The 6,000-nt window shown below is 41.8% G+C and overlaps 1 long non-coding RNA gene across 1 annotated transcript in view; it reads left to right on the top strand.

The window, feature by feature from the left end:
* Positions 1-791: 791 nt before the first annotated feature.
* LOC122453205 overlaps positions 792-6,000 on the top strand; it is a 502,122-nt gene continuing 496,913 nt past the window's right edge. Inside the window, exon 1 of the long non-coding RNA XR_006272973.1 lies at positions 792-1,081. This is a non-coding gene — a long non-coding RNA (uncharacterized LOC122453205). The remainder of the gene's footprint in view (positions 1,082-6,000) is intronic.

The following is a 6,000-nucleotide window of genomic DNA, read 5'->3' as shown; positions in this document are numbered from 1 at the left end:
GGAGCCCATGAGAAGGGCTGATGCTTTCACCTGTAACTGTGCTGGGGGTGGGCTCCCTGTGATTACAGCTTCAGACCTTGAATGGGGCTAGAGAGGGAAAATAAGGCTTTAGAGTTAGCAGGAGAAAATGAACATGAAGACAAAAAACCAATAAGTGGTCACGGAGCTGCCAAGAGTGAAGGCAGTAACGAGACAGAATTAGTTCTTACTGACAACTTGAAATTGCCTGGAACATTATAAAAATCAATCAGCCTGTGAAAAGCAGACTCACAGTGACCACTGGATGGTGTGATGTTTGCTTTTTGTCTGGACACAAATTTAGAAGAGCCAGTGGAAATTTAGCTTTTGGCTGATACAAAGCTTTTGAAGAGAGGGCTCAAAATTAGCTTCAACCATGGTTCTTTTTCTTCAGCAATCTTGAAATCAGTAGAACTGAAATTAGTTGATTACCCATTTCTCCAATTTAATATCAGTTGCTGTTTTGCTGTCCTTATAATGAATTATGAGAAGTTGTAGTGTCTTTTCCTATTGAATATTCCTTCTTGGATTGTTTTTCTGCTTTTTTTAATCCTATCTAATGGCATTTAACACTATTGTTGTGGCCCTCAAAATTTTAAAAGAGTGTAGGAAACTTTTATCCTACTGAAGTTACTCTTCTAACAGTTGTGGTGGTTACTAAGCATACAGGCACTCCTCAAGGAATTTCAGCCACTAGGCAGAAGCAGATGAGTCAGCCCTCAGTTGCCATAGGTCTTTAGAGATGTTTGTATTTGGTGGCTAAGTCTTTGCAGAGCAGGGATTGTGTATGGTTACTAACTTTAACCCTGGAATGTGGCATTGACGGAGCTTTGTTAAATAGTTAAAAAAGAGACTCCCATGGAGGTTGATGTATTGAGAAAAGAAATTTCAGATACAGGAGAAAGCAAGTACAAAGTTGTAAGGTTATGAACAGAGCTTCAGTTATTACGTGATGGCCAGCTGGTGGAGGGCTGTGGGTCCAAGTGCCAGTGGAGGTGGGGCTCAGGCTGTGAACGGCGCCCTCTGAAGGCCGTATGGAGCCGCGAAAGTTCGTGCACACACGGTGAGTGCTCATAAATGTTCGCTACATGACTGACTGAATGAATGGAAGGACTTCAAAATTTCTCCTGCTACTATGAAAAGTGGTCTGAAAGGGGTGAGTGTGGAACAGAACTCTTATGGGGTGGAGGGATATTATTCCCCAGGGGACATTTGGTCATGTATGGAGATGTTTTAGGTTATTATAACTTGGAGGTTGTTACTTGCATCTAGGTACATATCTAAGAACACAGAGGATAGCTCCTACCCCCACCCTCCAAATTATCCTGCTCCTAATGGAGATAATGCTGAGGCTGAGAAAGCCAAGTCTAGAATGAGAAAGTCCTTAGCACACAGGTTGCAAATTTACTGAAATTACAACTGAAATATGTAGAGAAAATGTTTCTTAAATTTGCTTAAAGCTGGTCTAATATTCCTCAAGAGCCCCACTTACCAGGGTGAAGGGAAAAAAAAATTAATACCATTAAGTCTAATGTGGTTTAGAACTGGGTAGGCTCCAATAAGTGCAAAGTCCCTTTAGAGAGTGATTGGTCTCTAGGGGATAATGGCATAGTCTCTTCTGTTGCAATACCCTCTCCTTCATTTTGTCCGATCTTCTCCAATTTAGTATCAGTTTATGAGGCGGGCTCATGAGATCTCACAGGGCTGGGAAAATTCTTTGAAGAGCTCAGGGGCCACTGCTGGATAGAACTGCCATCCTACGATTTTCAACTTAGAGTGGCCCAGCAGTATCTTTCTTTATTTACATATTTGGGTTCCATGTAAGATTTTGAGAAAAGGGCTGTTCTGGTAAAATAAAATTTAAAAACCACTGATCCAAAACACTTTTGAGGCCATCTACACTGGAATGTGAATTAAAGGCTTAGATTGCTGTCCCGTGACACATCAAGGCATTTTTATGGGTGTCATGACATTTGTTTCTACATTTTGTTCCTGAAAATTGGGCTGCCCAAACCTTTCAGTCATGTCCAATTTTGTCATCATTGTGTAGATGTGGATAAAATCTTTCATCATGGTCAATATGTTCTTTACAAATGTAGCAATTTCTCATTGAAAACTGCCCTCCTAAGGGAACATAATAGATTTCATGGTTCCCCATTGAAGAGGGAGGGTGCTAACTAGCCATGTGGCTCCAAGTACATCATTACAGTAACTACTTCCCTTTGAGGAATAAAAAGCTGGTATTACAGCCTGAAAATTCTATTATAATACCAATAAAAAATTTTTCACACTTGTTCTGTGAATAAAGTTTCTTCAGTAACTCCTTCTGTGTTGCTGAGTCTCTTGTCCTGTTTCACCCATGAGATTAGGACAGTGAAGTGACAGAAACCTTTTGAAACAGGGCTGTAGAGGGTTTCTGATGAGGAATTAATAGCAGTGTCAATTACTGTGACTGTAATAGCAGTCAGTATTTATTGAGTGCTTATTGTGATCTAAGCATTGCTCTGAGCACATCTCATTTATTAACTTACATCCTAACCATAGCCCTACAAATAGGTGCTGAGACAGGAAACTGAGGCATGAGGAGGTTAAGGTCACACTTGACCAGACTCCAGTTCAAACCCCTGTGGTCTGTTTCCAAGGTTCAAGTGCAGGGTTTCCTGCATGTACTGATTTTTCTCTCTGCTTTAATGCTCTCTGCATTAGTATCATCCATCTGCCTACACTAGAGAAGCAACGTCATGTCATCAGTGTCCTTAAGCAAAGATTTGGAACACTTAAACCTCCCTGCCATGCTCTTTAATTATCTATTTTGGCATGGAGGGATGACATTCAGCAAAAATTTTTCAGCTAGAGATCAAGTTGTAAGCGCCAGAACTCTCCCAATTGTATGATCATCACATTGTCATGGGTCATCCTCCCTGGATTTGTGTGGCTCAGAGGTGAGGGTCTAGCAGAGCATTGGTGGTTGATTCATCCATGAATTTGGAAAATATTTAAAGTCCATAAACAGCACATGCCAGCATTGTGGGCTTTAGAGACAGATGGCTGCTTCTCCCAGAAGGATTTGTTACATTTGATTAAGAAAGAGGATGCACATTGATTAAGCACCAACTATATACCAAGTACAGTGCTAGATGTTTTACATTTGTTCTTATTGATCTCTTCTAATAACCTTGAGAGATAGGTACTATTTCTATCTGATGGATGAAAAACAATCTCAGAGACTGAAACAACTGTTTATTTATTTATTTTTCATTTATTTTTATTAGTTGGAGGCTAATTACTTTACAATATTGTAGTGGTTTTTGCCATACATTGACATGAATCAGCCATGGATTTACATGTGTTCCCCATCCTGATTTCCCCCTTCCCGCCTCCCTCTCCATCCCATCACTCTGGGTCTTCCCAGTGCACCAGCCCTGAGCACTTGTCTCATGCATCCAACCTGGGCTGGTGATCTGTTTCACACTTGATAATATACATGTTTCAATGCTGTTCTCTCTGAAGCAACTGTTTAAAGTCACATAGTCAATAAAGGGCAAAGCCAGGGATCAAACCCTGGAGTAGATTAAAGAAGAAAAAGTTTTAATGAGATCTGTTGTGTATAGATCTTTCCACATCTAAAGAAAAGAAAAGCCAGTTTGTTCTGGAGAACAGTGTTTTTTCAAACCACTTTCCATGGAATTCATTTCAGAAGATCTTCCTCCTAGAGTAGTGAAGGGGAACCAAATTGTTTAGTAGCCCAGTGTGAGAAGTGGCATGCTGCTTTCTTTTCAGTGGTTCAAGGTGCTCATTAGCATGGTGAGACCCGCAGAAGTACGGCAGAAGCAAATTTTTTGACTTCGTTTAATCCATTGATTGTTTCCCAAACTTCCAAGGTGATCAGCAGAAGACCACTTTGGGAAATTGTGGTTTGAAGGAAGGAAGCCTTAGGGGGAGAAGCAAGAATGTGGCGAAACTACCACTGGATAATTAAAGCTTCCTTGGGTCACATGAGATGCTGAGTGAGAGGGGCTCTAAACCTCGGCGCCTAAACTCTTCTCTGCCAGGACTAATTCTGCCTGTACAGTCGTATTTACTGCCTGTGTGTATGAGTGTGTGTCTGTGCATGTTTGCATGCGTGCATGCCTGCGTGTCTGTTCCCAGGGCAGGGGAACCAGGCCTGGTCGTCAGGGGTTTGGTTCCAGTTCGGGTACGTGACCCAAGCCTGATATGACTTTGTCAGAATGGAGACCTGTCCATTGGCTGGGATTGTGTGGCCAGTGTGCTTACCTTTGTCACCACCTGCAGAGAATCTGCCTGAAAATGGGTGTGACATAAAGGTAAGCGGGGACTTGTAAAGCTATCTGAAACAAATGGTTCATGTGAGCCCGTGGGTAGTTTCTGACTGGTGATTTTAACCATCAAAATGTTTAAGGTGGGTAGGGTTGACTGCCCTCTAACGTTACTTCCTGATGATAAGGAAAGCAGGTCTCACAAAAATGTTATCACACAGGCAGATACCTAATAAGTGCATGTAAGTGTGAGCAGGAGCCACATAGTTTGATGTATTCTACTAGCTTTACAAATTTAGAAATCTTGATTTCTTTTTTTTTTTTTTTTAAGGTCTGCAGTAAAGAGGCTGCTCTCTCTTTTTTTTTTTTTTGATGTTTTCTGACAACTTCTTGGCATCCTTCCTTCCTCTTCCCCAATTGTGGGTAAGGGTCAGAAAGCCTGGGTGTTCCTTCCTTTGTTGCTGGAGCAGAGTGGGGGGTGAATTCAAACCACTCAAGCCTCTTTCTTTGTGCAAACCCTGTCCCCGGCCCCACCCTCTAAGCATAATAAAAACGCAAGCCAGTCTTCACCTCCAAATCCAATTTTGGGTAAGAGTCCACCCTGTGTCTGCAGAGTGGCCACATCAAGGTCTTTGCTTGCAAGGTTTGCTTGAGGCAGAGATAATGAAATCCTAGAGGCAGGATTCTTTTCCATTAAGTGAAAGTGAAAGTCGCGCAATTGTGTCCAATTCTTTGCGACCCCATGGAATATTTAGTCCTTGGAATTCTCCAGGCCAGAATACTGGAGTGGATAGCTGTTCCCTTCTCCAGGGGATCTTCCCAACCCAGGGATCGAACACAGGTCTTCCACATTGCAGGCAGATTCTTTACCAACTCAGCCACCAGGGAACCCCAAAAGTACTGGAGTGGGTAGCCTATCTCTTTTCCAGGAGATCTTCCTGACCCAGGAATTGAACCAGGTCTCCTGCATTGCAGGCGGATTCTTTACCAGCTGAGCTACCATTAAGATCTGCATAAATAATCAGAAATCTGCCAGACCTATAGCTTGACACATGCCTGATTCGGGATGAAGCACTGGGAGGGGATCACCGGGGGTGAAAACCCTACGTCTCGCAGAAATGATATACCAGCATTTTTCTTGCAGGGGGAGGAATGTCTCAAATATTTGCTAGTCTGCATATTTTTGAATATCTTTAACTCCACCATTAATAACTCATTCTTAACATTCATCATGTTAATTAATTAACCCCTGTCTTCTTAGTCTCACTGTTAATTGGCAAAGCCTTGGTGTTGATAGAAATTTGGATAATTGAAGTGTGTGTCATTGTCTCTTGTAGGTTCCCTTTTTTGTATAATGTTTCTGTCAATATTAGGGCTACAGATTGTCCCTAGAATTGAAGCTGAACCAACATAGACATGATGTCACATGTCTTTGCTGAAGGATTTAAAAACAACTGACCTTCTAACACCAGACCTTTGTAGAGATCTTGGGGCCAGTTATGCCTAATGCTACATCTTTTCATGAACTTGACAATTACATGAGCCTATGAATTCCTTCTATATTTCAGCTTAAGCTGGTATGATTTGGGTTCCTGTCAGTTACTCCTAAAATACTTCTGAACAAAATAGCTAGAAATTCAGAGTAGAGGGTGGAGAGGCTTGTAGTTGTCCCTCCTACCCTCCTTCTCAATTTTCTCTAGCTGAA

Source organism: Cervus canadensis, chromosome 14 (genome assembly GCF_019320065.1).
Source record: "Cervus canadensis isolate Bull #8, Minnesota chromosome 14, ASM1932006v1, whole genome shotgun sequence".
NCBI classification, from domain to species: domain Eukaryota; kingdom Metazoa; phylum Chordata; class Mammalia; order Artiodactyla; family Cervidae; genus Cervus; species Cervus canadensis.
Note: the sequence above shows the minus strand (reverse complement) of the source record. Positions and strands in the feature narration are given on the sequence as shown.